The sequence below is a fragment of the Nomascus leucogenys genome, chromosome 19 (genome assembly GCF_006542625.1).
Source record: "Nomascus leucogenys isolate Asia chromosome 19, Asia_NLE_v1, whole genome shotgun sequence".
Classification (NCBI taxonomy): domain Eukaryota; kingdom Metazoa; phylum Chordata; class Mammalia; order Primates; family Hylobatidae; genus Nomascus; species Nomascus leucogenys.
Window position 1 is genome coordinate 7510720 of NC_044399.1, and position 15894 is coordinate 7526613.

The 15894-nt window shown below is 43.3% G+C and overlaps 1 long non-coding RNA gene across 1 annotated transcript in view; it reads right to left on the reverse strand.

Annotated features, from left to right (window-relative positions):
- Positions 1-12482, reverse strand: part of LOC115831520 — a 54765-nt gene extending 42283 nt beyond the window's left edge. Inside the window, exons 1-2 of the long non-coding RNA XR_004027014.1 lie at positions 12378-12482; positions 3845-3978 (exon numbers count right to left, since the gene is read on the reverse strand). This is a non-coding gene — a long non-coding RNA (uncharacterized LOC115831520). The remainder of the gene's footprint in view (positions 1-3844; positions 3979-12377) is intronic.
- Between the last annotated feature and the right edge of the window lie 3412 nt (positions 12483-15894).

A 15894-nucleotide genomic window follows, 5' to 3' on the forward strand; every position in this document is an offset into this window, starting at 1 on the left:
CCTTCCTAATTAAAGCCATAAATCTGAGTCGGTCAGGGAAGTTGCTTTACTTCTTAAGTCTAATCTGTTTCTTGCACTGTTCCTGCATTCTTCCCTCACCTTGTTAAAGGGAACAGAAAGACTTCTGCCTACTCCAGTGTATCTCTGATGAAAAATGAGAACTTTGCTCAGATCCTTTCTAAAATGAAAATATTCCAGCCAGTGTTCACACGCAGTTACACTGTTGAGAGTTCATCCCATCTCCCTAACAGTGTGAAAAGCAATTTCACACATGCCTGTCTCCAAGCGGCCTGTTCCATGGATTAGCCAGAGAGAGAACACCTGCCTGCTCCTCCCGCGTGGCCAGGGGTCACCAGACACAAAATGGATGTGATCAACTCGAAGCCTTGTGAGGAATTCAGCTGCCCCTGGAAAACCTGTTTGCAAATGGTCACCTGCTTTGCATTGTTTACTTGGGCAGCGTCATTTTGTAAAACGCTGTAAGAAAAGATGAAGGAGTGATTGCCCGCCCTACCTCTGCTGCTCCAGGCCCACTTCCTTGGGCTGGGATCTGGAGATGCGGCAGGGAGACCTTACCTTCCTTCTCCCCAGCCACGAGTCCTCTCCCACCTGATCATCCAAATCCCATCTACTGAGGATGAATGGGACCCAAGAGGCATATTTCTAAACTGCTGCTAAAAGAGGTATTTATAATGGATGGAATTTTCGTAGTTGCTCTATGTAGGTCTGTTTAAGATATGAAAAAGCTGTTTGAGTTTCATTTGGCGACAGAAGCTGGAGCAATAGAAACCCTCTTAGGTCACTTCATCTATCCCTCTGCCAGCACCTCTTGTATATTGGTCTTTTTAAATGAAACAAGTGGCCGCTACTGCCCGGGAAACTCATTCCGCTGTCTAATAAAGTGCCACGGGGAAAAATGTTCCCTAGTTTCCAACTGAAATGCCTCTCTTCCAACTTGATTTTGTTAACTCTCAGTCAAAGTAGATTTCCCCATAAAATGATTTTTCCTTACCGCACACACATCTGATACTTCCCCCAACTGTAGGGCAAAACTTCAGCTGAGCCTGGCAGCAACGGTGGGGCAGGAAGAAGGTGCTGCTCCAACTGCCACCGATCTGGCCGAGTGGCTGTGACACCAGGGATGTGGCCTGGCAAGGCAGCATCACCTGAGGACGGACTCGTTCCCAGCAAGGACTTCTCCAAGGAAACCAGGCTTGTTTTTCCGAAAATTAACTCTGAAATAAAGGGTCTTGCACATGTCTAAGGTTTTACTCCCCAGCAGGGGAGTGGGCTGGGGGCCGGCTGCATCCACATCCACTGCAGCTCGTTACAAATGTAGACTCCACCGGGCACGGCGGCTCACGCCTGTAATCTCAGCACTTTGGGAGGCCAAGGAGATTGGATTATCTCAGGTCAGGATTTCGAGACCAGCCTGGCCAACATGGCAAGACGCTGTCTCCACTAAAAATACAAAAATTTGCTAGATGTGGTGGCAGGAGCCTGTAATCCCAGCTACTCAGGAGGCTGAGGCAGGAGAAACGCTTCAACCCAGGAGGTGGAGGTTGCGGTGAGCCGAGATCGCACCACTGTACTCTAGCCTGGGTGACAGAGCCAGTCTTTGTCTCAGGGAAAAAAAGAAAACAGGAGAGAAAGAAATGTGGACTCTCAGGTCCCAGCTCACAACTACTGAATCTGAATCTGCATTTTACCCTGGCTGCACTGGAATCGCCTGGGGAGCTTTAGAAATTTTGGATGTCTGAATCCCACTGCCAGAAATCCGCATTTAATTGGCCTGGCATGTGGCTATGCATGGGGATTTTTAAAAGCTCTAATATTCAGCAAAGTATGGGAACCACTGCTTTAAGACACAGACACACCTTCACCCTGCAAAGTTCTTCTAGTAGTCCACCAACCACACCAACCTTCTTGAGCTCACACTGGCTGCACCCTGCTGCACACCCCCTGGCCTTAGCCCACTTTGCACAAGGAAGCACAGTGGGGGCTGCTGGGGGATCCAGCCTGGCTCTGCCTTTTATAGCTGTGCCGCCTTGGCAAGCTTCCTAACTCACAGAGGCACACTTATCTTTTAAATTAGATTAATAATATTACCTGCCTTTCCAGGATGGAGTGAGGGTGAAATGAGCAATGCCAAAATATGACAGACTGGACAAACCCTGTTACCTCTCCTCTGCCTTAAGAACTATTGAACTCACACTCAAAAAAAATCCATAAACCAAAATTGTCCCAAAAGGGAAGGAGGAGGGATTGACTGTCAGCCAGTGTAGAACTTCAGTCAACTTCTGAAAGATGACACGGCTGGACACCCGTTGACAATTGAACCATCAGAGGAAACTGATGTGGAGAATACCCACAGGGAGATGGTGGGATGCAACCTCATCCTCCCAGAACATCCTCTTGGAGGTGCTGGGCTGAGGGTCCACAGGACCAAGAGGGGCATGAGAAGTGGAACTGGATATTAACTACAGAGCCCACTTCCTCACCCAGCCTGCCAGGGAGAAGCTGTCAGAGTGGGTTCAGTTGGCCTCCCAATCTCTTCTTATGTGGATGATCAGTCAGATTGCCATGTCTCATGCTGGTACCTGTTGTTGGACTTGTCCGGCAATTCTGGGACCCTCATCTGTTTCCCACTATATAGTGACCTCCTGGAGAACATGGTAAAGCTGTTGTCATCTTGCTAAGCCCACTTCTCCATAGTCCACTCAAATAACGTTTTTGAAGAAAAGTGATTTTTCTAATTTGTCTTTCATCCCCACTCACGGCGTGGAAGCTTTACTCCTGCCCAGTATATAAAGCATGCAAAATTGGGGCTGCTTTTCCTCAAACATCTAGCTTCCACACTCTTCTTCTGGCCCTACTATTCATACATGCCATGCCCACATGCAAGAAATCCTACTTTTTAGACACACCAAATAGAAAAACTCAAAGTAAATGGATATTTTGCAAATAGCCAAACCATGGCATAAGGGAATAGCTAGCTGGTCATTTCTTACAAGGTGGCATTTTCTTTGTAAATTATCCTCTACCCTTAGTTTGCTCCTTACCGGTTTGAAACCTTAATTTATCATCATCAAAATAGAAAGGTTGTATCTTTCGTGACAGTCTCACATTAACCAAGCAAGCAAGACTGATTTATAAACTAGATGCCAATCCATGGCTGATCCACCCACCTTTTATGTGCCAATTCTGCCTCTGGATATGTTAATGCAGTCAATTAATGAATTCACTGAAGTTCAAGCTAAGATTGGCAAAGCGGGAGCTATTCTGATCTGTGAACGTGCTCTTGACTGTCTGCTGCTCCTGACCTGTGTTGATTTCATGAGACAGTACCACAGAGTCACGCACCACACGTATCACGCTTTGGTCAATAATGCATCACATATAATCTTATGGGACAGTGGTCCATAGTGCTGCACCTTTACCATACCTTTTCTACGTTTAGATACACAAATACTTTCCATTGTGCTATAATTGCTGACAGTATTCAGTACAGTAACATGCTGAACAGGTTTATAGCCCAGGAGCAACAGGTTTATAGCCCAGGTTTATAGCCCAGGAGCTATGCCACACAGCCTAGGTATATACTAGGCTATACCATTTAAGTTTATGTAAGTGCACGCTACGATAAAATCATAGAGAGGCATTTTTCAGAATGTATCCCTGTCATTAAGTGACTCATGACTGTAATTCCACTGCTAGACTTTTGGGTGGGGAAAGAAACACCTTGCTGTAGTCCTCAAGCACCAAATTAATTGCTATGCTCTAAATGGCTTACTCTGTATTTTTACATTTATTTTTTTCTATTGGAATGCACATCCATACTTACCTATTTGACATGTTTACTTGTATTTTCGCTTCCAGCCCAAATGTTACTCCTCTCATATGCTTTTCTTGAATCCCATAGGCAGATCTTAGGAACATCCATTACAGTTTGCTCAGGTTCCCATGTGAGAACTTGTTCTGTGAAAGATGTCATAGGGCATTGAGTTCTAAAGCAGTAGAAATAAACAAGGCACCATCCCTGATCTCAAAGAACCAACAGATTAGTGGAGGAGACAGAAATTTAGATTTATGATTTTATCTAGCTTTGGTCTCTGGAAACAGTTGAAATAAGAAAACCTCCATTTTTTGTCCAATTATGTAAGTCAGAGTACTCAGTTGCAAGACAAATGAACTGAGTGTGGCTGAGTTAGACACAAAGGGATCGTATTAAAATGTTGCAGATTAGCTTGCAAAATCACTGAGAGGGTTTGAGCAGCAGATTTACAGGTGGTTCACTGGGAACAGTTCCCCTAAATCAGGCCACAGAACTGGTCTGCTGAAGACAGCCCTGTGACCCAGCAGCAGGCTGCATCTTGCACCTCAATTCCACTTACCTGGTCCCTGTATGCTGGCACCAGCACCACTGCCCAAGTAAGCAACTGGGCTACAACCACCACAGCCACACGATGGCCACACCACGGAATCTCTGTGGTCCTTGCCCCACTGAGGACTTACAGCCCATGGCATATTTGTCTGGTGGTGAGTTCCAAGTCTGTATCCAAGGTGCATGGGAGGTTGTCAAAGCCAAGTACCTGGCATTTGAAATTTCAGTGATGGGAGGTGGCTTCTCTGTCGCATCAAGGCTCCCAGGGCCCCCGTAAAAGTAGCAAAGATCTTGAAACAGAGAAGATATGCTCAGGTGCTGGCAGCCAAAAATATGAGATGGATTCATTATGATAAATACCTTGTTGAAAAAGCAGGAAGTTTGGAGGAAGCTCTTAGCAATAGCCTAGGCCAGTGTCTGCCTGATGACAAGACCTCCATAATCCCTTAGATTGGGGGAAAAAAGTGAACAGGGAGAATGTAGGAGGCTCTATCTTTCTCCTTTTCTTTAAAAGGAACTTAACTAGAAATGCACATAGAAGTAAGCAAAGGTTGTTGATGAACCTTTAGAAAGTATTTATTATAAGAACCTTTCTAAAACACTTGGAAAGTATTTTATCCAACTACTTGGCCTTACAGATCAAACCGGCGCCTTGAAAGGCTAGGGTTGTATTTCCAGGGATGCATGGCTGGTTAGGAGGCAAACCCAAATTAGAACCTAAATCTCCAGCTTTCCATCCAGTTATCTTTCTACTAATTAGTTTTTCACAAAAATGTACACTCTCTAAATTACCTCTGAAAGATTCCTGGCACAATATAGATTCCTGGGCAGGTTGGACTATGGCTGGTCAAAATGGTATCAAGTGTGTTCCATAACAGCTACATTTAACTATCAGACTTACAAGAGGTAATTAAATATTTCCCAGGAAATTTCTAAGGTCCTCCAGGACATTGTTTTTATAAGACAAAAGGTAAGAGTTTAGGTTAATTTCACTTCCCATACATGTAAGTTTAGAACTTGAACAATTTTGCTTTTCTCTGGCCTAACAGAGATCTGGACACTCCGGTTGGTTGATTAGTACATTTTAGGGGTTCATTTTGGTTGAGGGTGAGATATAAAAAGCATGTGTGGGACAGTTTTCTAGCAACTAATGCTGTACACAGACTGGGTGATAGATGTTGCATCTGAAGACAGCATTAGATACTCAGCTTTCAATCTCTCCTTATGAGCTCTTTAAAATCCAAGCTGTGAAACAGCAGCTGGGGCTTTATGTTCGGCCACTGCAGCCAAGCCCACACAGAACTGGGACGGGCATATGTGCAAACCTGGGGAGGGCTGCTGTGGGTGGGGGCCAGGCTCTGCTGCATGGGTCACACTCCAAGTCTGTAACTTCTGCTTGTTTTACAGGACCCTGAGCATCAAAAGGAGCTACCTCTCTGTAATTCAGAATGGTGGAGCCTCATGGGAGGGGATCGGAGAGAAGGAAACAAGTGCTTCCCAGTGACTAACAGTCAAAATGAGGAAAAGGCTTTCCTCACCTCTGCAGAAGGACAGAAAGTTTCAGCGTGGAAGCAAACTTCTCCAAGCTTTGGAAGTCATCACATGATACCATGGATGTTCCGTGGGAAATTCCCTTGGAACTGTTTCAAAACCAAATTTCCCACTGTCCCTCTAAACCCATTTTTTCTCCAGGATACTTCCTCAGTGGCTGGTGCCACCTCCCATCCAGCCTCCTTTGCTGGTGTAGGGTGAACATTAAAAATCACGCTTTTCAGACTGATAGAAACACTGATTATGGCTATTTCGAATTCCTAGAGAACTGGTATTTCTTGGAGTCTATAATTCTTTTGCTTAGCAAAATACCTTAGTGGCCTATTTTCTAAGTTGAAATCCCCAAGACTTGCACTGGAAAAGAAAGGATGAATTACTCAACAATACAAAAAGAGAGGATTCCAAGTAGTCTTGGTACCCAAAGAGGGAGTACAATGCCCGGAAAAGGAAAACCAGAGAAGACAGGAACAGATAATGAGTCATCAAGAGCATTTTTGTAGATAGTGGTGAAGCCAGAGGTACAAATTGCCATGAATAACCATCAGAAAGAGTTGTGCTAATAGCCCTGTGGCATTCTGAGACAAAGCAGGTCTCTTGGGGACAGATACGAGGCTGGAGCCAAGACAGCACCTGGACAGGGAGGGCAAAGCTCCCAGTGCGAAAGGGGCAGGTAGGTAAAACCTCAGCAGAGACTTTACTTGCCCCTGTGAATGAAGCAGACACAAGTCATTCTAGGCAGATGGATCTGATTAGAGGGACTGAGAGGACCACAGGGTGGGGCGCAAGACTTCTGAGTGGCAGCTGTTAGCACAGTCATGAGCAGCATCTGACTCTGATTGGCACCTCCACATCCTGCTGTCAGAGTTTCTAAACGAAGGAATATCCACTGGACTTCCTTTGCCTCATCCTGTTTGCTGTGGAGTCTGATATCCTTCCAGATGGCACTGGCATGTGCAGATAGAGTTGTACATTTTTCTTGGGAAGAGTGATAGTTATTGAATCCTTCTCAGAAAAGCTCCATGGGTAGAGAATAGGTACAAAAATGGAATGCTAGTCAGAGAAGTATGTAAAATGTTCAAAGAAAATTTCCAGGCCCCGGACCGTGTTATTTCCTAGAGCTATTGTCTAATTTTCAAAAGGTTCAAAAACACAACTCTCACACAAATATGAACATAATGTCCAAGTTCTATTCAGCTCATGAATTAGTGAGGAAGCCACTAAGATGTTAATAGGGGTTCAAAGGAGAATTTGAGGAGCTGGATATTTATGGACAGTTTAATATGAGGATATTAGGAAAAGATTGCTTAAGTGAGAGACACAATTGATTGATATTTTGTGAGGTCATAAACCGTATTTGGGAGGAGGTTTTCCCCAGTGGATGGTAATTATTTGCATCTCTACCAGATGAAAATCTGTAACTTTGCCCCTAACGAAGCTGTAAAATAGCTCAGTCAACAAAAAGTCAATCAAAGACGCAAAACCAGCTCTGCACTGGGAAAATACTTACTAATCTTCTTTGCCTATTTCCTAACTTCAGATAACTTTTCTGATATTAGAAAGTTCTCAGACAGCTCCTCTTAGGATTCTCAGGCAGAACTATATTAACATGAACTACAAAAGACAGTTCATGGATCCTATTAATTTCTCAATATACCTTAAAATAAGGGTAAGATGAGGGAATAAATGTCTCAGTGAATGAGACTCCAAGAAGAGCCTAGACAACATTTGGCCAAATTAAAAGAACAGACTGCTCAGTGGCACGTGTGTGAAAGGATATTTCTTCCCCTTCTGTCGCATATGGAAAGACTTCTTAGAGTACAAACTCCCATAGGAATGCATTCTTTTGCTAGTTCTCTAGTGGATGAAGAGTAACGCTGATATTTTTTCCATATAAGATGAGTACGCTAAGCTACACATCTAGAGGAAATTGCCCTATTCATATATTTTTGTTTTCTCTTTCTGAGCTTGCCCAAAGGAATTTGGCAGTCTATCATCATAAAGGAAGAAAGTATTGGGTTCTAAAATGCTAGCTTCTGTTTCTTTTTTTATTTTGTTAAATAAAGTTGTTTTACTATCTTACCCTTCAGAGGAGAGTGTTTTCTCAAACACAGGTGATATGGTTTGGCTGTGTGTCCTCATCCAAATCTCATGTTGAATTGTAATCCCCATGTGTCAGGGGAGGAACCTGGTGGAAGGAGATTGAATCTTGGGGGCAGATTTCCCCCTTGCTGTTCTCGTGATAGTGAGTGAGTTCTCACAAGATGGTTTAAAAGTGTGGCACATCCCCCGCTTGCTTTCTCTGTCTCCTGCCACCATATAGGACATGTCTTGCTTCCCCTTCACCTTCTGCCATAATTGTAAGTTTCCTGAGGCCTCCCCAGCCATGTGGAACTGTGAGTCAATTAAACCTTTCCTTTATAAATTATCCAGTCTCAGGTAGTTCTTTCCAGCAGTGAGAAAACAGACTAATACATCAGGTATCAGCATAATCTTTTATTTCAGGAGACTATTTTAGCAGTTTCATTTGTAGATAGTCCTCCTGCACTGAAATCTTAAGTAGACCTATATAATGGCCATGCATGAAGAACTCTTTTGTATGACAAGGAGTGGCCGGCCGGGTGCTGAATGGACACCTGCACCTGCCCCGCCTGGGGGAAGTTTGTCAGTCCACAGTTCTGGCAACCTAGCAGGATCTATGCTCTGCTCAGGCTAGGCTGAGATCATCCAGTCCTGATCCCACTTCCATGAGAAACAAAGCCAGACTCAGGGACCAAATCCACCCAGGGAGTTCTAAGAGTTCTCGAAGCTTGTTTGCTTGCTAGATGAGCAGTAAACAGGTGTTACAGCAGCTTCCTAGAAGCTGCCAGTGCTCCCATCCTGGACTCATGACCAACTTTGTGATCTGATCCAGCTCACCAAACAATCTGAAACTTTTATACTTCATTCCCGTTCCTGTTCTAGGAATGAGAATCACTGAATACATCAGCCAAATATCTGTATAGCCAGACTTTTCAGTATAACAAGGTTTCCAAGTCCCAGTCACATTTAGATCAAGGCGCATAACACAACAGATTTCTAGGTCTAACTCAAGAATTTTGATTATCTATTACGGTTTGTTATAATGAGATTTAGCCTTTACTATAATTTAGGGCAAGAAACACTGAATTGGAACCTCAAGTCCAAAATTGTTGTGTAGAGGAAGCTCTCTCCAATCACTTTATAGAATGCATTGATTGCTGGAAATATCATCTTACTCATTCCATGTGTTTCTAGATTTCAGTTTTCTAAGTGCCATAAGCCTACCTAATTTTACCATGGGGCATCTGTAGATATATTTCTACCATGGAATAAAAACTTCCATAAATCTATCCTGTCAGCTGTAGATGCCATTATAGCTTGAGGGGTTTTTTTCTCCTTTTCCTAAGCAAGTTAATAATATTTAAATTGTTTAAATGACCCTTTTCCTGTTTCCAAGCAGAAATTCAGAACTTATTTGTGTATTAAGTTAAAATTCAGGCAAATAATGCCTTAGCCTGGCATCTCTAAATCTTCCACTTAAATGAAAACTGATACCTTCAAGGTCATAAAACCTCTGCCTCAAGAGAAACAAACCAAGAAGCCCTAATGATGCCCATTCAGAAGGCAGGACCTTGGTCAGGGCATGAAGACTCGAAAAATCAAATCAATACCGCCGCCAGAGTAATACAGAAAGTGGGCCAAAGAGAAGTGCCGGCCTGAACTCCTCTGTCGGGGATTATACGAGCAGTTTTGTGACCATTTTAAACATTTCTCACATACTTTTGGCTTTGTGGAAACACATCCCCTCTCTTTATATTCACATCTGTTTCCCATGTTAGAATATAAACATATTCTAGAAGTATACAGAAATCCTTTTCTACACTTCCATGTATTTAAGATTTGAATGCATTCAGTTGCAGGCACCAAGTGTACTTTAGGAAGGCACAGTTGATTCTTTTTTGGTGAAAAGTACGCACATTAGTGTTTCCTAAGAAGAATGTGCAAGGAGGAATGTATGAAATGAGCCTTTCTCTTGCCATTTGGGGCTCAGAGTAATAGTAAACATGTTGTCACTTTTAGCCGAAAAACAAAAACATATGAGAGATGATGGTGAAGGGATGACTTCAGAATGTGTTATCTGAGGTTTCTATTTTATTCCCCAACTCCTATACACACGTGCACGGGCATGCATGCATACACACACACACACACAGAAACACACACCTGAGCTGCATGCGCAAAGCTGCAGAGAAAAGTTTGGGAGATTGGGATGGTGGGTCTTTGGAATCCAGGAAATGAGGGCTGGGGATTCTGTAGGATCCATGTGGGCCTTTCCTGAGAGTCGGGAAGGAATGTGATCTTGCTTGACAGGGCCAGACATAGGGGCCTCTGCTGGACACTGACTTTGGCTGCAGATTCTCCACAAGTGATGCTGAAAGAAGGCTGGGATGTCTGTAGGACATGCTTAGACTAGTTGACCTGAGAGGTGTTCTGGTATAATTAAGGAAAAAGACCATGGCACAAAGAGAAAGAAGGTGTTTTTTTCATGAAATATTAGCAAAGCCGAGAATGGCTAGAGATGGACAGGGCAGTGTGGAGGGGCTGGCAGGGTACTGGGGAGATGGGAGACTCTCACATGGAGGCTGTGAAAGGGGGCTTAGATGGGGAGCTCCTGGATGCTGTGTAAACCCCAAGTCCTGTCAAGATACACATCATCAAGTCAGTAGCTGCTGCGGAATGCATCTTGTGCCTTCACCACTTCAGAGCCAGCTTTTGGGGAGAAGGTGACCCTGGGCCTCTGCTCTTGGTCTCCTCTCCTGTCCTTTCCTTCCTTGACCCCTATGCAAGCCTGCTCAGTCCTTTGTCTCTGGGGTGATCACATGAGTACACGATTGTTGTCCAAACTGGGACCTTCTAGGGACAGCAAGGGAGGCGTGATGAACTATGACGTGAGACCGCAGCAGGAGCTGGACCTTATCAGGCAAATACGCAGCCACTGATTTTTGCTCCAACATGAGTTGACTCCAGTATTTTAATCTTTCACTGGAATTTTTCTTGTATAGATTTTCTTCATATTACTGCAATTTTAGGAATTAGAGAAAAGATGAAAAGATATCTTTGGTGACATAGAAATTCCCTCTACTCCTTAGAAGACAAAAGAATAATTTCCCTAGCTCTATCATGTATTTATTATATGATTTGTGGAAATTCCTATAAACTTTCTGTAGCTCTATTTCTTCATTGCATAAGGCAGTAATAATACTGAATGATACTAACAAGAAAAGTTGTGAATATTTCATGAGAAAATTCATGATGAAGGGGCTTTGCCAAATGTAAAATAGCTCCTAAACGTCTATTGTTTTAGTCATCATAACTGTCATCATTATCAGCTTCTACTCTAACGAAAGCTAAGGGACACTCTGAAACTACATGCTGAATTATTGATCTCTGTTCAAATTCATTTTTAATGTCATCAAATTGTTGATAATATAACATTTAACCCTTTTAACTTCACTTGAACAAAGGGTAACAGGGAGGTGTGAGTTCAGAAAAGAGTGGGCACCCAACATAGACTGACTTATGATGAAATCCACATTCCAATATTTATGAGGCATGAACATTTTCCAAAGAGTGACATGGGAAAATTTGTTTTCTTGATTTTATATGTTCAGCGCTCCAAAATCTAACATGGCAACAGGGTAAGTGTGGGGGCATCATTGAACAAACATGCATGAAAGTGCATTTACAATCTCAAATCTCAAAATACGACATGACGAAGTTGTAAATGGGCAATTTATTCTCAATTATAGAAAGCGTTGGAGAGATTTTCTTTTGTGCTTTTAGAATAGTGGAGTGGAGGTCCTGGGAACAAACACTGCAGGAGGAGGTCTGTGCCGGGAATCTATGTCAACCCACACTTTACGACCAAGGGAAGTGATCTCAGACTTCTGGGTGTGACGAGGAAACTGGCTGAGCTAGATTATCTCTAATATTCTTTCTAACACTCTAGCATCTTGTGATTATTCAAGAAAGGAAACACGATTAAACGTAGAGCAAAACACAGCTTAAAACCCCATTTACCATCACGTTCTTGAGTGACTGAGGAGGGAAGGAGAGCCTCTCCATTGTACGCTCCTCTTTCATGTCTTAATGATGATAATGTGACGATGATTATGTTGATAAAACATGCTGAGAAAACCTTTTTGTGTATAGAATAAAATGTTTTCTATGGCATTTTTCTTTCCCAGTGAGAATTGATTTGAATCATGATGCCTTACACACAATTTCCTTATCTGTAAAATAGTCATAAGAATGAGATGAGAGATTTGGAGTCAAATAGAACTAGTTTCTATCTGCCAGACAGAACTCTGCCAAATTCTAGAAAGTATCCTTATTTTCTCCATCTGTAAAATGAGATGAATACCTTATCGTGGAGCGCAATGGGCGTATTATGTGCAGAGCACTTAACTGGATGCCTGGAACACGGTGAGGCTTCAGGCCACGCATGCTTCCTTCATTCAAACTGGCACTCACTGCTGCACACCGGCCCTTTTTGAGCACCTCGGTGCAATGACAAAATGAACAGTCATTGCTTTTGCTGTCAGAAATCTTAAAGGCTAGTGTAAGGATATTAATTAAATAATGGCACTAAGAAAAATATAAGTGAAAACTTTCACAAATACTCTTATCGAAGGAAAAAAGAAAAAATGGGGGTCCATAAAGGAACAGATGACAAAGAGCTAATTTGGTCTGGGGAGTTATGAAGTCTTCTCTGATGAAGTTGTATTTGATATAAAATCAGAAATAAAAGAACTAATAAAGTTGATGTGGAGAAAGAATATGAATAGCTCTGCATGCAAGCAGAATAGGAGGTACAAAGATGCAGGGCAGGAGGTGACCTTGGGCAGGATGACTGGGGCACAGTGAACAAAGGGTAAGTAGCAAATGACGAGGCTGCATATGCCTGAATCACAACCATGGGCATGGTTCAAGTACATTCCTGCTGCGTTAAAGAAAGCAGGGAATGAGCTAGCTCAAGGATTGGTAAGGTTTTTCTGCACATGGCCAGGTAATACATATTTTAGGTTTTGCAGACAATGGTCCCGGTCACAACTATTCAACTCTGCCATTGTAGCATGAAGCAACCACAAATGATACATCAACAGGTGGGTGGGGCAGTGTTCCAAAAAGCTGAACCTTGAATTTCTGATAATTTTCACATGTCAAGAATTACTGTTCTTCTCTTGACTTTTCCCAACCATTTGAAAATATAAAAATTATTCTTAGCTCACAGTCTATAGTTTGCTAAACTGAGCTAACTAATTGTTGGATTTTTTTCTCTAGGCATTTCATGTTATGTCCAAGACACGCCAAGGACATAGGTAGGAGTGGTAGGGGTGAGTACATACTAGTGCCAGCTTCCACTGTGCCCGCAATCTAAGCTCTGATCTAGCCAAAAAGTCCGAAAGAATTAACAACTGGCTAATTGAATGCAAAAGTGAATCAAATATGAACTGAATGAATGAATGAAGTGAGTGGTTACAGGAAAGAAAGTCTGCCTGCGTCCTAGGATCAGATGAACTGGAATCACCTTACCCATCTTCTTGCACTTACATTTGCCGGACAGTTTTTACAAGAAAAGCCTCACTTTGCCTAGATAATTAGAAACATTTTGTGACTTAAGAGGGAAGAGAGGCTGGCCTGAATGTTATTATGGGGCATGGGGACATTAAAAAGGATCCAAAAAATAAAGGCTGCTGGTCTGTGCTGGGAGAGGCAGCTTCCAATCCCCACAAAACTGAGTTCAGCCACATTGGCATATGCAAAAGCTTCACCATTTTATCTTTCAAAGAAGAAACACGTCAGGGCAAAAACAAGAAGCCTAGTGGTTCAAGAAAAACGGAAAGAAAACACACAATTGCTCTTAGTCTGTCATTTCCCCCACAGAGTAGTAAATAAGAGCTTTGATACATAAAAGCAGTTATCAAACAGTAACAAATTAGTTCTTCACCATCTGTGATCCACGAGAGGGGGTGACAGTTTTAGTGCAAGATTTTAGAATATGAAATCAACTATTTATGAACTGAGTTCAGAGTCTCCGTGTCTACCCGGCCTCTTCAAGCACAGCCACAAGAAAGCACTGAGGTTTTCAGCTAACAAAAGCCATCAGTGGTGGCTCCTCTCTTTAAAATAGGCTAATTACCGCCTGACATTTGTAAACAAGATGTTTCCTTCCATACTGCAGCTCACCATACTCACATGCTTTCAGTTCCTTTAGAGAAACCAGCTTCACACAAAAGGCTGGTTATCAAAAGACCCTCAAGGCACAGGAAGTGCAGCTCCCTGGCTACCTTGATCTGGGTTCTGGCCAGATGCTCCTTGATGAGCCAGGATACTGTGGTGCCCCAAGTCTTGCCTTTGGGCTCCTCAGTAATGTTACTAGAGCCCACCACCTTCCTGTCAATCAAGCCAGGCATCCTCAGTTCTCCAGGATCTCTGTGTTGCTGGGCTGTGGCTGACTTCAGGTAGGGCCCAGGCAGGCTTGACCAAGCAGTGGGTCTCCCAGGTAGCAGAGAGCACCTCGTCCCCCTCTTCCTCCCCTATCCTACCTGAATCTTCGCTGGAGAAATCAAAGGGTGCCAGACCCTGATCCTCAGCCAGGGCTGGACCCGCAGTGCCGCCTTCATCTTACCTCATCCTGTTATGTGAGTCACTTCTGAGAAGGGTTGCATGTCCTCAAAGCAGCTGCTGATTCCTACTTTGGGATCTGGGCATAGAGTTAATAAATGAAAGTATATGGTTTTCCAGAAACTGAAGGGGAGAAAACACCACCGGATGTTCAATCTAATGCCTCTTCTATAAGACGTTTCCTCCCTCCATGAGTTATTGTAGATTTCCAGTACAGTTCCTTGCCTCTATCTCTTGCTCTCCTCCTCCTTTTATTTCTCCTTTGTTCTTTTTGCCCAGTGGGAGCAGCATGAAAGTAAGTAAATAACAATTTGCGACAGTTGCTATTTACTATAACATTATAATAAGAAAAAAACCAGGTTTGCAATCAGAAAGAGTGTGGTGTTCAAGTCTTGCCTTGGTAATCGCCTCAGCGTGTGTAGCCGGCAAGTGACTCCAATGTTCTCTGCCTCCATTTTCTTGTCTGTAAAATAGGAATGGTCAAATAGATCAAATGAGGGCACATATATGAGCATGGTTATTACATGCCTGGCACATAGAAAGTGTTTGTATTAATCCATTCTTGCATTACTATAAAGAACTACCTGAGACTAGATAATCTGTAACGAAAAAAGTTTAATTGGCTCATGGTTCCCCAAGCTCTAGAAAAGGCCTGGCTGTGGAGGCCTCAGGAAAGTGACAATCATGGAAGAAGGCAAAGGGAAGGCAAGCACGTCCTACCCGCTGGAGCAGGAGGAAGAGAGAGGAAGAGAGAACAGGGGAGGTGAGGAAGAGAGAGCAGGGGGAGGTGAGGAAGAGAGAGCAGGGGGAGGTGCGACACACTTTCAAACAGGCAGAGCTCATGAGAACTCACTCACTATCATGAGAACAGCAAGGGGGAAATCTGCCCCTGTGATCCAGTGGCTTCCCACCAGGCCCCTCCTCCAACACTGATGATTGTAATTCGACATGAGATTTGGGTGGGGTCACAAATCTAAACCATATCAGTGTTCAAAAAATATATAAGCTAAATTTGGTTGGACAATGAGAGCCTATTTCATGTGAGCAGGTGACTTAATCTCTCTGAAGTTCAAGCGAGATCCTGTAAGTGGGAAACTTTTACACACTGCAAAGTGCTATACAAGCAACAGGCAGCGTGACAACTCTGCTAAGTCATTTGATACCTTACGGTATTGATACGGAAGTGGGGCAGGGAAGTGCTGGTAAGGGCAGGGCATGGTCCCTGGCTAGGGCTCCACCCCTGGGCCTATGCC